We start from the raw sequence: 15969 nt of genomic DNA, 5'->3' as shown, positions 1-15969 counted from the left end.
GAGATCTGGTGGTTCCTTCAATTTGAGATTGAAGAGAGGCACACCAGCAGCTGACATTCAGCAACAAAAGAGAACAAAGATAAATAAATAAAAATAAAAAAAATGTTAAGTTTGTGATGCAAGTTGAGCACATAAAAAGTCTTCATTCACTATTCTAAATTCTGTTAAAAAAGAAAACGAGAAGACAAATGGACTAGTTTAAAGAACGCCCACTGATGAACACTCTATAGCCAAAAGGCAACTGCCTTTACTAAAGACAAGGCTGACTCAAAGAAAATTTGAAGCAGTTTCATTTAAGGATTGCAGAGACTGATGTGGCAGCAGGTATCTACCTAGTCTAGTAATGCTCTTCAGGCCCTGTACTGCAGCAGAAGCAAAGCTCATTGAACGGTAACCATTCTGATCTTGAGGCGCCCAAACTGAATGCTGAAATTGCTCAGCTCCAGAATAGAATGCAACCCTTCTACATTCTCTCCAGAATATGGGAGAGATGGTAACAAAACCAAATTTCTTTTACTGATGGAGACATACGCTCTTCAGCCTCTTTGATGTGTAGGCATTGCATATATCCAGAAGCACTGTGAAGACTGACTGGTCTTTTAAAAGAGCTTCTAATGGGTAATATCTCAAGGGTTCCAAGATGTAGCTGCATTACACTACATCTAGAACCCAATTGTCCTTGTCGACAGTACACAAAAACTGGCTTCTCACGTACAGTGCTACAGGACAGTCAGACAGCTATGACAGCCCCCAGTGAAGACTGTCTCCTGAAGACTTGGCAGGGGCCGCACAGGAGGCACAGATTCTTTATACCCAATTGCCCTTTTCTGTAAGAATGTCTATTGTTAATGGACATGACATAAGAAGAGGCTGTGAATGAAGTACATTTCCAAAAGGATCAAAACCCATTTTCTTCTTTGCAAGACACCATAAGGTCTTGATAAACTTATCCAGAGAGTAACTTCCTCAGAAGAAGTAAGGAGTTGCCCTGACAATACAGCATCAGTGGTGCAACAGGTAGCACACTCACCTTTGGTGCAGAAGGCTGTGAGTTCTATTCCCACAGCAAGATCAATTGCTGATAAAAAGAAGTTATGTACTCACCATAGCGTTCCAACTAACCTGTGGGATACGGATCCGTATTGGATCTGAGTCTGCAACTTTTACTAGCATCTGCTCCGAGGTCCCAGCTCCTTCTCTTACATATAATACACCTCCACTACCTTCCAACCCCAGATCAAGTTTGTGAACCCGATACTGATAACCCGACCTGAAAAAATACTTGTGACCTATAACTGCAGCCCGTAGGCTGTTCATATGCCAAGGTCCAGGGGAAGGAGGGAGGGACGGTTGAAGACAAATGAAGTAGAACTGCTCAGATGGAACTTTATGGTGAGTACATAACTTCTTTATCTGAAGTAGTTTACTTCATTTAGTCTTCAACCTGTGGGACAGAGCCCCAGCTACTAAACTCCTGGGAGGCCCTCATGGAAAAATATTCCGGAGCACAGTGGAACTAAAGGATGCTCTTTTTCTGGAAGTCAAATCCAATTTGTAATGAGAAATAAATGTATGAGATGAGGACCAAGTAGCTGCAGAACAAATATCATCAAAAGACACTCTAGACCAAAACGCCGCAGACATAGCCATGTACCTAGTGGAATAAACTTTCACCTGACCTGGAGGAGATATGCCTCTGTTCTTACAGACCTGAAGGATGCATGAAGAAATCAGTCTAGCAATATTGACGTTGGAGATGGGTTTATAGAAAGATACAAACAATTGATCATATTTACGGAAATTTTTAGTCCTGTGTAAATAGAATCGTAACTGTCTATGAACATCCAACAGGTGGAGTTTGTATTCCATCTTGTTAAAAAAATTAGACAAAACACAGGCAAACTGATGGTCTGATTGATATTGACTGATGATGCCATCTTAGGAAGAAAGGGTGGATTGGTTCGAAGGGAAACCCTATCTTTGTGAAAAATCATGTAAGGAACTTTGATGGATAAGGCCTGTAATTCTGAAACCCTTTTGGCAGAGGTAATATCTACCAGAAAAGCCATTTTCCAAGATAAATATTTCAGATCTGCTGTTGCAGCAGGCTCAAAAGGCAGACAGACCAAAGCTTGAAGCACCACAGTAAGGTCCCATGGGGGAACAGGAGCTTTGACCAGGGGACGTAACAAAATGGTGCCTTTAATAAAGGCTTTACACAGTCTGGAAGAGGCTAAAGAGGCAGAATTCTTGCCCACATGAAAATGAGAGATGGCAGCCAAGTGACCCTTGACAGTAGAAGAACTAGCTCCGAGCTAAAAAATATCAGCTAGAAAATCAAGAATGGCAGAAATAGGAGCCGTGAAAGGGTCTAAACTCCTTTGAGAGGCCCAAAAGGAAAAACGTTTCCACTCGCTGAGATAAATCTTCCTGGTCGAAGACTTATGAGCAGTCACCAAAATAGATCTAACTGAGGAGGATAGTCCAGGAGTCCTAGCAATCACGGGAACTGGAGCAGCCAAGCTGTGAGCTTCAAATTGTCCAGATTTAGAAGAAGCACCCCCGAGAGGTGTGAAATTAGATCCTGAATGAGATCCGGGATCCAAGGCGGAGCCAGAAGGTGAGACCAAAGGAAAGGAAACCATACCTGGCGAGGCCAAAATGGGGCAATGAGGATCACTTTGCTCCCCAGTCGACGAGCTTTCTGCAGAAACCTCGGAATAAGAGGTACTGGCGGGTAAGCATACAGAAGACCGGGAGGCCAAGCATGAACTAGAGCGTCTCTGGGGGACTCCCTCGGCAGGGAGTTCAAAGCGAAAAAAATCACTGCCCTTCGCATTGGAAGGAGATGCGAAGAGATCGCAGCAAGGTTGACCCCACTCGCGGAAGACCTGTTCTGCTACTGAAAGATTCAGAGACCACTCGTAAGGCATCAGAATGGTCTGACTTAGCCTGTCCGCTAGAATGTTGAACCACCCCGGAATGTGTGTTGCAATGAGAACGCGACCGGTGGAGATCACCCATTCCCACACTCTCATGGCCCCACAAAAAAGGGGCTAAGATCTGGCCCCTCCCTGTTTGTTGATATACCAGACCACTGACATGTTGTCTGACTGAATTGCAATCGTTCCCAGAGGAAGAAAGGCATGAAGGGCCTGCAACGCTACAAGTACCGCCCTCATCTCTAGGACATTTATGTGCAAGCTGGTCTCTACAGGGGACCACAGGCCTTGGAATGTCCTGCCCGAACAATGCACCCACCCCACCTGAGTTGGGAGGCGTCCGTGGTCACTGTGGCTTGTGCCAGGGCTGGAACAAAGGGTCGTCCCTCCAAAATGTCCGGAGAACACATCCACCATATGAGGGACGACTGACAGACTCGACTGAGTTGAATTGGATATGCCAATGGCAGTTCCAACAGGGACCATTGTACAGCTAGAATCCACTGTACAATTCTCATGTGTAACCAGGCACACGAGAGAAGAGTTATGGTCGCCAGCATCGAGCCTAAGGCCCTCAATACTGATTCTGTTGTGGGGAGATGAGAGTGGTAGATCAGGGAGACATGCATCCTCAAATTTTGTACTCTCTCTGAGGTCAGGAAGATTTTCCAGTGAAGTGTATCTATCCTGGCACCAATGTAGTCTATCACCTGTACAGGATCTAGGAGTGATTTGGATGCAATGATTGTCATCCCCAAATGCAGGGCAAGAGTCAGGAAATAATCCCTGGTTTGGGAGAGTAGATGCTTGGTGGGAGCAGTGAGGATCCAGTCGTCCAGGTATGGATAGACCTGAATCCCCTGAAGCCTCAGGTGAGCCACTATCACTTTGGTAAACACCCTGGGCGCTGTGGTGAGACCAAAGGGTAGGGCTCAAAATTGGTAATGATGGACTCCTGGAGCTTCTGTGCATTTTTATGTAATAGTAAGCATCCTAGAGGTCTAACGAGCACATCCAGTCGCTCTCTTGCAGGTATGGCACGATGGACTGTAATGTGACCATCTGGAACTTCTCTTTGGCAACTGACATGTTCAAGGTAGAAAGGTCCAGAATGGGCCTTAAGTTCCCCGTTTTCTTTGGCACCAAAAAAAACCTGGAGTAGAAACCCGATCCAGACTGATCTTGGGGGACGGTTTTGATGGCTCGTTTTTCTAGTAGCTTGGAAATTTCCTGTGCTGCTGCCTCCCATTGCATAGGTGGTACATCCGGGAGGTGTCTGGGAGATTTGGGGGGACCCACAAAGGGGATAGAGTATCCTCTGGATATGATCTGAAGCACCCAGCGGTCTGATGTTATGGACTCCAATACCACTAGATGCAAGGACAATCATCCCCTGACTGCATCCTCTTGCACATATGCTAGCGAGGCACCTCTCCAGTGGGGCTCTCCGTGGGTAACTCGTAAGCCACTTGTTCCTCAGGGGGAACCATCTGGGGCTCCTCGAGCACGGGCTGTCCCTCTGGTAAAATGACTGGGACCGTAGCAAGAGCTGAGGGGGTCTGAGTGGAGTCCGAGGTGGCAGTAAGGGGTCACAATCCAGCAGAGAGAACCCTTTCTACTACACTGAAGGTCGAAGGAGCGCAAACCTCCTGAGAAACCAATAAGGAGGCCGGTCTCCCTGGGTCTGACGTGAGAATCGGAGCCGGGCCTGAAGTGGACAGAGCTCTGAGGGAGGGAACTCGGCCCGACAAAGGCGGAGCCGATGAAAAAAAGTTCCACTCCCTCAGATCCAACACCCAAGCTCCAGCTCCGAGAGTGGCTCGGATCCGACACTCTCCAGGCAGCTGTCGGCATCGAGGAAGCAGGTAATGTCGGCGCCAACCCCCTGACTAAAGCCATCCTCGGATGTGAATACTCCAAACCTGTTGGATGGATTGGAAAAGGTGATATCAGCTGCAAAAAAGGAAGCAAGCTCCCCCCTCCTGAGGGAGAGGGGGCTGGCAAGACCCCCATCTGGATCTGAGTACGGATGAACCTCATCATTTTATCCATATCGACCTCAGACAAAGACCGGGTGGAAGTCACGAACAGATCCAAATACACCACTAAAACAGCGAAAAGAAGGTCCGAACAGCAGCAACAGGCACAAAAATGAGTAGCAACTGAATGAATGAATCAATCCACTTCTTTATTCACACAAGTATACGTAAAGCGCTTTTCGTCTCACTGATAGTGAGACTTCCTTAGACAAAGACTCAGATACAATTTTATCACATTCAGTGGAAAATTTTTTGTCCAAAAGATCGGGATAGAAATGGGGTCACCATGTGGGGCTAGCTTTGCTAATTTAATTATGGCGTACTAGGAAAGAGAATTTGTGTTTAAAGTACCACACATTAAAAATAAAATCCAGTTTTACACTCGATATCTGGACGGTATCTTTATACTGATTGATGGAAAAGAAAAAGAGGCAGAAGACTTGGTGTCTTACTTCAACAATACAACTACTTTTTTAAAATTTACTTTTACATTTAATGAAGCAAGCATTGCTTTTCCCTCGTCTTTGACTCTATCTCCTTCTCCCTGCCCCTTTTCCGCTCCGCTTCCACAGGCTTTTGTACAGGAGGTTGAGTCCCAGCCTTGGAGGGAGGAGAAGCCAGGGGAAGAGAAGAAGGAGAGGCAGCCACAGCAGCCGCTCTGACCGAAGCCAGATATGAGGCAACAGTCTCTGAAGGGGGAAAAAGGCCTTTCAGGGCCAACTTGGCCTTCCTATCTTTAATGGTGCAAGGGTTGAACCCCGCACATATAGCGCAGTCTACACTCAGATGGGCCACGCCCAAGCACATAACACACACAGTGAGGCCATCCACAGGGGATAATTTATGTCCACACTCAGTGCATCTTTTTAAAATAGGCTTGTCAGCCATACTGTCAGAAGAAAGAAAATTTTTAAGAGAAAATGTTATTTTTTTTCTCTCTGAGAACACCCACTCACCACACTCACACACAGAAACACTGGGGGGGGGGGGGCAAAAAATCCACACAACTATTCAAACTAAGCTAACTACCCTAAAAAAATATAACTCGACACACCAAGCGAGGGGAGGAGAAAGGGGAACCTATTTTATCACTATCTAATGATTTTTAAAGAAAAGAGATATTTTTAAAGTTTTTTACCCACTTGAAAACTTGGAGCTCAAGAGATCATGATGCATACGTTATTCGTAGCAAACGAGATCTGGGGTTGGAAGATAGTGGAGGTGTATTATGGGTAAAGGGAGGAGCTTGGAGCAGATGTTAGTAAAAGTTGCCGGCTTGGATCCAATATGGATCTGTATCCCACAGGTTGAAGACCAAATGAAGTAAACTACTTCAGATTGCAGTGCACCATAAGAAGGATGCTACATTCCTGAGTGTGCCATCCATCAGATGAGATGTTAAACTGAGGCCCCATCTGCATGAATTGGTGGTAGCTCAGGTGGCTGAAAAGATCCACACAGCACCTCTCAAAAAGAGTTGGGGAATTTCTCCGATGCTCTGGCCAAATTTCCCCTAGTAGTACAAATATCACCTCAGGTCTCCCTCCAAAAAGCAGTTACTAGACTAGTGGGACTAACCAAATTAAAAAATGATAAATAAAAAGAAGGCATCTAGAGTGCCCTACCTCCGCTCTTCCTTAAAGTTAAAGAGACTGAGCAATGGCATCTGGTCATAGCTCCTCCTCCACATTTTACTACCCCACTCACAGTGCTATTATTATCAAAATTGCAGCAGGCTAGGTGACTGTTTACACAGGAAGCAATCATGAGAGTTTTCCATAGACTCCATGACCCCAGGCACAGGAAGATCTGCCAGCTTTTATAGGCCTAGAACTGCGGCATGCAAGACAGTTCAACGATCTATGATCCAGGCTGGCAGAGAAGACCCTCTTTCCCACTCTATGTATGGTTTAAAACTTTTTGTCTAGCAGCAAGGAAGTAGCCTGGTGTGGTTTATGAGATCTATGCTAGACATAAGATGTCACATGGCAGCCTTCCCTAGGATGCTTTTAAGAAATAGTACTCCAATTAAAAGGTGTGTGTGTGTGTGTGTGTGTGGGGTTACAAGAATCATATACCTTTTTTCTAATCAGAAGGGCCAGACTCTGAGTACTTCCAAGCCACAAGAATATCTTTAAGGACAAACTCCAAAGTGTGGATTACAGAGTGGTCCAAATATAATTTAAGTGTCTTCTTTGGGAAAGGCACTGAATTTATAGGTCCACACCAGAAAACATCAGCTTCACAATCTGTCCAAACAAGTCTCTTTGGAAGCTAGAAAGAGGGACGATATCATTATTTGCCCTCTGTCAAAAACAAGGAACTTGGGCCTTCCTGACTCACCATGCAAGAGGACTCTGAGTGGAGGGAGCCATCTTCCCCACATAAGCACTGGAAGAGGGTGCCCTGTGCTTTTCATGTGCCTCTGGAATGAGATAACGGGAAACATGCATACTGGGGGAGAAGCTGGTGACTGATCCTCAGTGAAAAATAAGGCATGCATCAGAAACAGTACTTGTACAGAAAATCTGTACAGGTCCTTACGCTGTATCAAGCTTGATTTCCTAAAATGTGCTCCTCACCACTGTGAAGGGTATATACATATCCACCTCCACATGTATTACTACAAGCACAATTTGCATGCAATGGGTAGCATAAACCTCTGCAATTTTTTTCCAACATAAGGACTTTGAAAGAAGTAAGATGTGTAAGTTCTCTAGACCCAAGTACAAACTCAGCACACTCACTAAGGAATGTAACAGCCCAAACCAAATGCCCAGGCTAGAAAGCCATATGTTCTAAAGTAGGAGATATGTAAATAATTCAAGCTTCAGGATGCACTCCCCAGAGTGACTGCAGGAAGAAGGCCTTGCCTGCCATGATTCCTGGTCATCAACCAGTGAAAAGTACAATGCAGGTTCCATATGAGGCTAGGAAAAGCTCATATAAGGGAAAGGAGTTTTGGGCTCCCAATGACACCCTTTGGTTCTCACTCTTTTCTATCTTCTGCCATGGATCACATAAGGGATCTCCTGCAGATCCTTGCACAGGCTACCTTCTAATACTGCTGCACTGGCTCATGTTGTGCAAGGCATCTAGCTTCCAGCAATCCTTCTAATCAAATATGTTTGGCCACTTTACAGACATCTGGGAAGGCAGTGCACCACAACTGAATGAGGGACTTCTGCTCACCCTTGTGGTCTCCACACCAGAAAGACATGAGGATATGAATGGGCAGCTTCAGGCACAACTAGAAAAACCACCTTCTCAGGAGAACTGGAGGAGAGGAACCCAATCATAGAACGGTGGCAAAAGGCGATCCCTACCCATGGGGTCTGAAGCTTTTGAATTCATCTGTGGAAGTTCTTCAGGGCTTGTTTCTTTCCCAAGCAGCACAAGCACTTTGATGTGGATCCTGGTTATTGATATGATAACCACAGGAATACTTATACGGTTGTGGTTTCTTCAGCATCAAAGACACAAACTTTTCTTTGACACATGCCAGGATCATTGCATGAACTATGAAAACAGCAGTAAAGTTTGTGGTCAAGTATGCCCACCCACATCTGGTGTGTAACAAAACTGTACGCCTTGGTGACAGGCAAATGTATTCAAACCACAACATAGGAGTTACAGACAGAATGAAATGCGCTAAAGAGACAATTCTGAAGAATGCAATCCCAGCTGTTACCAACTGCAAACGGGCCCCCTCAAAGTAAGATGCATGACTTAGAAACCTACCCCTCAGAGCGCCAATTAGTCACACAAATTCCTTAGTCACAGTCACTATCAGCAGTCCTAGCCTCCATGACCAGTCCAAACCTATGCCAGTTCCAATATAACAGGATTTCATGCAGAATGTATCCCGTGATGTGCCAAGATGGACAGGTGGGAAACTTCCCACTCTAGGAACTATGATCTGATTGTCACATACTTCATTGGTGCATGTACTCTGATTCTGGTACATAAACAGGTTTCAATTTCCATGGGGGTGGGGTTGGGGGAGTGACAGTGCCATAGCCAAGGAGGAGTCAGTTGAGACATCCAGATGCACTACCTCGGATAGCATACAGCAACATGGTGACTAAGAGGCTACATTTCTGCCTCACATTTTCAGGGCTTAGAATTCAGTCCTCTCATAACAAATACATTCTTACCATATCGGTAGGTCTAAGAAAGGGCCATCCTTAATGGCCATTAACTGGGTATATCTTTTCTGTCAATGAAAATTTGGTATTCTTTTGGAAGTTCCTGTCCTCAAGGATATCTGCACACTAGACAAGTCATACTGTGACATCGCATGTCAATGGCATAAGCACATTCATCCTTGCAAATGCCAGTCCCCCACCAGTATTGAACACCTTCCTGCAAATCAGGACTCAGCAATGATGACTGGCATTCCCACTGCCAAAAAGGGATAAAATATAACTGGCCAACCTACAGGCAACTACTAAACCCAAGGCTGGTTGAGTCTGCCCACTCACACACAGATGGCAGCAAGGTGCTCGTAACCCATCAAAGAGGTTCTTTGCATAAATCAAATTATATGGTAATAATATACCTGTTGTGGCCAAGAGTGAGAACCTTCCATGATGGGTCTCACAAATGGGGCAAATCCACAGCAATAAGCCACTGAGGTGGAAGGAGCAAGAAGGTGACAGCTCAACAGACAAAGTCATGAATAACAGTCCAGCTAAGGAAAGTCAAACTCCCACATGTGAGGTTAAAATAATTATGTTTGGAGAAGGGGAACACCAAAGATCAAGGGTCATAGTGTAAGTATCTACCAACAACCATATACAGGAGGCACTGGAAGCACATAATCGTGGAAATGAGTTGACTTTGATTTCAGGAAAGGCAAGGGTGGGAGCCATACAACAGCAAAGAGAAACAATTGCCAATCCCCTAAGAAGTATCAGTTTGGTAAATAGGGCTTTTCAGTCCCTGAAACCCAAAAAACGAACCACTAATTAGTCTAACTAAATCTGCACAGCCACTTCAGGGACATCAGTGAAGTTAATGTGCCACAAGGAAGTGAAGGACCCTCTCTCTCTTTTGTAAGTTTATTTTATTTATTTATTTCAGTGTGGTGACCGGGGAAGTCTACTGGGCCCAAGTGTGCCCATTTTCAGTGGAGAAAAGCTCCATATAACAAACAGTAAGATTACGAAAGTTACAGCATAAAGTACAGTTTATAAATATGTACATTCCGTATCAGGCTTGATTGACAAAGATAATTTTGATGCATCTGAATGGTTGTACTGTAGAGATTCATTTGAAAATATACCTTCATTACAACTGAAGTGTAGAAACATTATACATAGCAATCGTTTAAAGTAAGGAAACACTTTACATGCATTCATTTAACCTAAGAAGCTATTTACAATATTTGCAAAGTAAAAATAGTTTACTGAGAAGCAATTGCAGAGAGCTTGAGTGAGCTCAAGGAGATAGTTATTGGGGCGTTAGAGAGATTAGGAACCTAGGAGCAACACCTCCTTAGGGCATTTGTTAGCTAGAATTAGATGGGGTAAAAGCAGGTGCATTTCCATTTGGAGTACAAGTGAGTGAAAATCTAAGTTTCAAAGTTTTCTGAGTTAGTTGTTGTCCTAAGTGTGGATGGGAGAGAATGCCATTTCTTGCCTAGTGAGAAAGCGAGGAGAAGTTGGCCAGCAGGTTGTTTAGGTTTGTGGATAGTAATTAGGTCTGAGAGGTCTATTAGGGGTGTAGGGGGGAAGGATGTTTGTTAGAGCTGAACATTTATTTGGGTGAAATACAAGTCTGCGTGCTGTGGTAAGTTGGAGGTAGTCTAGGTAATTAGGGAGTTCTAGCCAGTTCAGAGAATGAAGGGTATGGCAGTGATGGGTGGAATTTTTGGATCTGGTGGCAAAGTTAGAGATCTTGTTATAGCAGTTTTCTAATTTAGAGGTGATGGCAGAGGTCAAGTTAGTTAGAAGAGGGGCTCCATATAACAGGGATGGAAGAAGGTAAGTAGTAGTCAAAGTATGTCTAGTAGAGTTGGAGAGAAAGAGATTGTTCCTATAAAGCATACCTAACTTTTGCTGGGTTTTCTTTATATTTTGTTGGATATGGATATCGAACTTGAGGTGTTCATCAATAGTAATCCCAAGAAGTTTTGCGAAGGGAACCACTTCAATGGGAGAGTTGGTATGGCTAAGGCCTTTGAATGAATTTTTGTCATAAGAGAAAGTCTTGGTGGGAGAGAATAGTAAAATTTTAGATTTATTTGCATTTAGAGACAGGTGCTTTTTTTGCATCCAGTTTTCAGTAGTGAAAAAGCAGTTTGGGTTTTAGTAGTTCAGGGAGGTTTGAGGCAGAGCAGACTAAAGTAGAACCGTCTGCATATTGAATAATTTTGGCATCAGGAATAGCAGAGTGAAGGTTATTGATAAAGATGTTAAAAAGCATAGGTCCGAGGTTGGACCCTTGAGGGACACCAGCTGGGGTAGGAAGAAAGGAGGAGGTGGCGGTCATCCATTTGACTGCCTGAGATCTGTCTGACAGGTAGCTAGAGATCCAGGATATAGTATTTGGTGAGAGATGTAGGTTTGAGATATGACAGATAAGGTGTTTATGGGAAACAGTATTGAAAGCTTTACAAAGGTCGAGAAGAGCTGTGGAAACTAAGTGTCCTGAACCTCGGGCTTGGTTGACAGTTTCTAAGGAGAGTAGAGCGGTTATAGTGCTATGGCCTGGGCGGAAGCCATGCTGGGTAGATGTTAGGAGTTGGCTTTGGGTTAGGAAAGGTATAAGTTGGAGGTGGATACATTTTTCTATGATTTTGGAGATTGGAGAGAGCAGAGCAATGGGCCGGATGTTTGAGATGTCAGTATTTTTCCCACCTTTGTGGAGAGGAAGAATGTAGGCTGAACTTCATAGTTTGGGTACATATGATTCCTTTATAGATCTGTTGATTATGATGCTGACTGGGAGTGCTATACCGTAAGCTGCACATTTTAGGAAGGAGGAGGGAATATTATCAGGAGCATTGGAGCAAGGCTTAAGTTTGGATAGGAGTCTTTTTATGAGATTGGTAGAGACTGGTTTAAGCTCAAACATAGGGTGGTTAGATGAAGAGGAATGGTGGACAGGTGGATTATTGTTAGGAAAAGCCTTGGTCAGGTTAGAAATAGTTTCAATAAAAAATGAATTAAATCTGGAGCCTAATTCAAGGTCAGATATACTTGGGTCAGGACAGGGGTTAATCGTGGAGCCGGGGTTGAGAAGGGAGTTTATGGATTTCCAGAATTGTTTGGGGTTATTGTTATGGTTGGACTGGAGCTTAATGTAGTAGGATTTTTTGTCCTTAGTGATTCGTTGTTTTGCGAGGTTATGGAGTTATTTGTATTCGATCAGGGTTTGGGGCAGTTTGTTGTTATGGTAAAGCTTCCAGGATTTGTCCCTTTGAAGCATAATTTGTTTGGTTTCTTTGGAGAGCCATGGAGCGGTATTTGTTTTTATCCTTCTGTTTCTTAGTGGGGATAGGGAGTGTCGAGGAAGATAGAGTTGAAGTGGTCTATAGCTTTATCAAGAGGAAGGGTGTTTAGGATTTGCCAGTTCATTTATTTGAGGATATTTGAGAAAGTTGAGGGGTTGAAGTTCCTAAGGTTGCGAGTGAGAATGTATTGATACTGATGTGGGGTAGAGCTAGTTGAACGATGAATGAAGGCAGGAAGGTGGTCGCTAATGGTGTTGGGAATGGTGCCAGAGTAGGTTATTTTATTTGGACGGGTGACTAGGATCCAGTCTATAATGGATCCTGGATTATTTGTTTTGTTGGGTCGGGTGGTGGACAGGATTACTTGAGTAAAGTTATAGAGGTTAATGGATAAGGAGAGAGAGGGACTACTGAACTTGTTCCAGTCGAGATTTACGTCCCCTAGAATGTAAGTTTCATAATTAATTTCAGATGAGGCCCATAACAGGATATCTTCGAGGGCAGAGATGTTGTTGCCAGGAGATATATATAGGGCTATGATGCAGATATTCTTGTGTTTATTCATTTTTAGTAGACCATCTGTTAGTTCAGTATTGTTGAATTGAGGGATTGGAATTTGGAGGGGAATTAGGGCAAGAAGATTAGAGTAGATTAGGGCAGTGCCACCGCCTTTTTTATTTGGTCGGTCAGTTCTGAGGGACTGAAATCCTGTAGGCAGGATTTCAGAGTCAGAGATATGGGGTTTGAGCCAGGTTTCTGAGATGGCTAAGATGTCTGGTTGGTTATGGCTTAGCCATGCTTGACATTGGTGAGTTTTACTGTTGAGACTTTGGGCGTTGAGTGTAAAAAATTCAGGGTATTGTGGGGGAAGGAGGGAGAAAAAGGAGAACAGGGGTGGGAGTTATTAGTTCACCCTACACAGAAATTGAGAAGTGAATGAGTATATGACCACCTCCTTAAATGAGATCCAATCATGGACACTTTTTAAAATATTAATACTACACTTGAGGATTGAAAGAATAAAACAATGTGAATTAATATGCATTTTCTGAAGTAAAAAGAACTGAATAACTGTAATTATTGTCATTACTTCAGCACCTTTCCTGCTCCTTTCCAGTTTTAAGAGGAAGTAAGAGGGACGGAACTAAAATTTTAGTCAAATCAGGGAAATTCCCAAGGACATTATTGACTATAGGGTGGGTAAGGCCAATCTCTAACCAAATGGGATAAAAAGGGAAATTGGCTAGGCTTAAAATGGCCCGCAAGGGCAGCTATCCTAGTACTTAGCTAAGAACTTGTAAAATAAAGGGACAGTTTAGAGGTATACAGCTACCTGCATCTGCAGAACGCATGCAGCTGGGGTGAGCAGAAGAACAGAAAACAGGAACTTACTGTACTAGCAGGATTGCCTAGTGCAGTGAACAGCTTTTGGATCTGTATCTCATTCAAGAGCCAACATCTGGCCTGACTTCCACAGCTTTGCACTCTTCCCCCAGCTGGGCTGAAGTGTCCCTTTTTGGGATGTTGGAACATTCTAGGTATAACAGCAAATATTCCGACTGCATCATCATTATTTCTTTCTTGACCAGGAGTCCCTGGTATTGCACAGCATATGCTTACCTTGCATGATTTCTGTGGGAAGGCTGCCCCCAACACTACAGTGTGACAAAGAAAGCCATGCCATATCTCTATAATAATATGGTTTGAAAAAAAAAAAAAGTCCAGGCTAGCTTCTTCCTTCCTGAATACACACAACAATAGTTGCAGTAGTGTTAGTAAAATATGGTCTGATGTAACATATCACAGTCTTCTTATGTGAATAGTGTTCAAGTCAAGCTCTGTAACCATCTTTACATAAAATGATGGGTTAGTACACAAACTGGATCTATCTTTATGGTCATTAAGACAGTAGTTTTTCCCAAGCCATGGCTACTGGTTTACATGGATGACTCATCTAAGACACTGTGTTCACAATAAGGATGCCAAATGGGTCCATGGGTAGGCAGGCAGAAATAAAAAAAAAAGTTTGTTAACCAGGATACAGGACTGACCTACATGGACTAATTTGGGGCTCAAATCAGGAGTATTGCCTGGTTATGTGACTTGCTTAAGGTCACACAGAAACCCAATGTCCATAGTCTCTTAGACCTCTACATCAGACAACTGTACCTTCACTTAGTCATAGACCAATCCTGCTTCAAATAGTTCAGGTACATACAGTACAATCAGAGACACTCCTGCTAAACTGGGGTCTCCTTTTGCACCAAATGGAAAATCTCATCTCATTAACTAAGTAAGGGTTTCCAGTACAAGGTGCACTATATTTTTTTAACAAGTCCTCCAAAACATGTTTGGGTGTACCACAAACCTCTTGTTCTGCATCAAGAGGTGCACACACCAAGGTAGGGCTATTAATTTCTCTATCATCATTAGCAGAGAGAGAGAGAGTCAATGCTGTCACAGCCAAAATGGTGTTATCAGCAGCACTTTTTTACCTCACCTCCTTTACTGTGTCAATCACCATGGAATGGAGGGCAAGCATAAAGAAACAGACCTGCACAGCTAAAGCAAAAGGCATCCACTGCACAAGCCTCCTTGCCTGATGTGCTACAGGACAGTTCCTCACCTGTTTCTTACTCAGAGAATGAATTAAGTCCATTTCTGATACACCTCTTCTGGTACACCCCACCTGTCAGTGAATCTTGGAAAGAGGCCTCTCGCCAACATCTTCTTGTGAACATATGCCATAGTTCTGCTCAGCTGATCTCCTAGTGTGTGTTGCTGGGACGGAATATAAGAAGCTCTCTGAGTCATCCTTGATTGCATGGCCATGTCACATGCCTTCATGGCCAGTCTGCAAGGGGGTTAAGAATGTGTTCATCCCATTTGTTTACTTGCCACATCAATGCTATACTGTCTGTGATGACATGCAACTCCTCTTGTTTCCAGATTAGCCTGAAAGACCTGAATGTATAGATTATTTGATGTTAATATGTTTATTATTTTTTGAAACACCTTTATTGAATTATGAGTTGTAACATTGGCAAACTTACATTTACATAAAAGAAAACAAACCATATTAACATGTCCACAGTTACAAACATTATACATCACATATATTTTTCTGTTCTTCTGTACAATATAATCAAACCAATATTACACAAGTTGGTCAATTCTTGCCTTCCCTTAAACCTCATTCCTCCTCTAAAACATTTTTCTGCATATACTGTTCCCACAATTTCCATTTTTTCTATGCAATTTGCTCCTACCCTTTTCTAAAGATCTCACTTCCAGTCCTGTCATCTCTGTTGCAATATCCACTACTTCAAATATGGTTGGTTTAGACTTTGATTTCCATTTTCTACCAATTGCTTTTTTGGACAGCCAGCAGAATTCAATTTAACAAGGCCTGTCTTATGTCTAGGCAATTCAGATCCTGTATCCCAGCTCAAAAATTATTTCTTTAGTTACATCCATTTTACTCATCCAGTATTTGTGACAGAGGGTCTGCCAACTGATTATACTCCCA

General features: G+C 43.4%; 1 protein-coding gene across 7 annotated transcripts in view; it reads right to left on the bottom strand.

The window, feature by feature from the left end:
* Nucleotides 1–15969, bottom strand: part of LOC122812252 (TLC domain-containing protein 4-like) — a 1080923-nt gene that overhangs the window by 3636 nt on the left and 1061318 nt on the right. The gene's annotated exons all lie outside the window — the stretch shown is intronic.

The sequence above is a fragment of the Protopterus annectens genome, chromosome 9.part0 (genome assembly GCF_019279795.1).
Source record: "Protopterus annectens isolate FY-2018-M chromosome 9.part0, PAN1.0, whole genome shotgun sequence".
NCBI classification, from domain to species: Eukaryota; Metazoa; Chordata; order Ceratodontiformes; family Protopteridae; genus Protopterus; species Protopterus annectens.
This window is presented reverse-complemented; position numbering and strand designations above follow the sequence as displayed.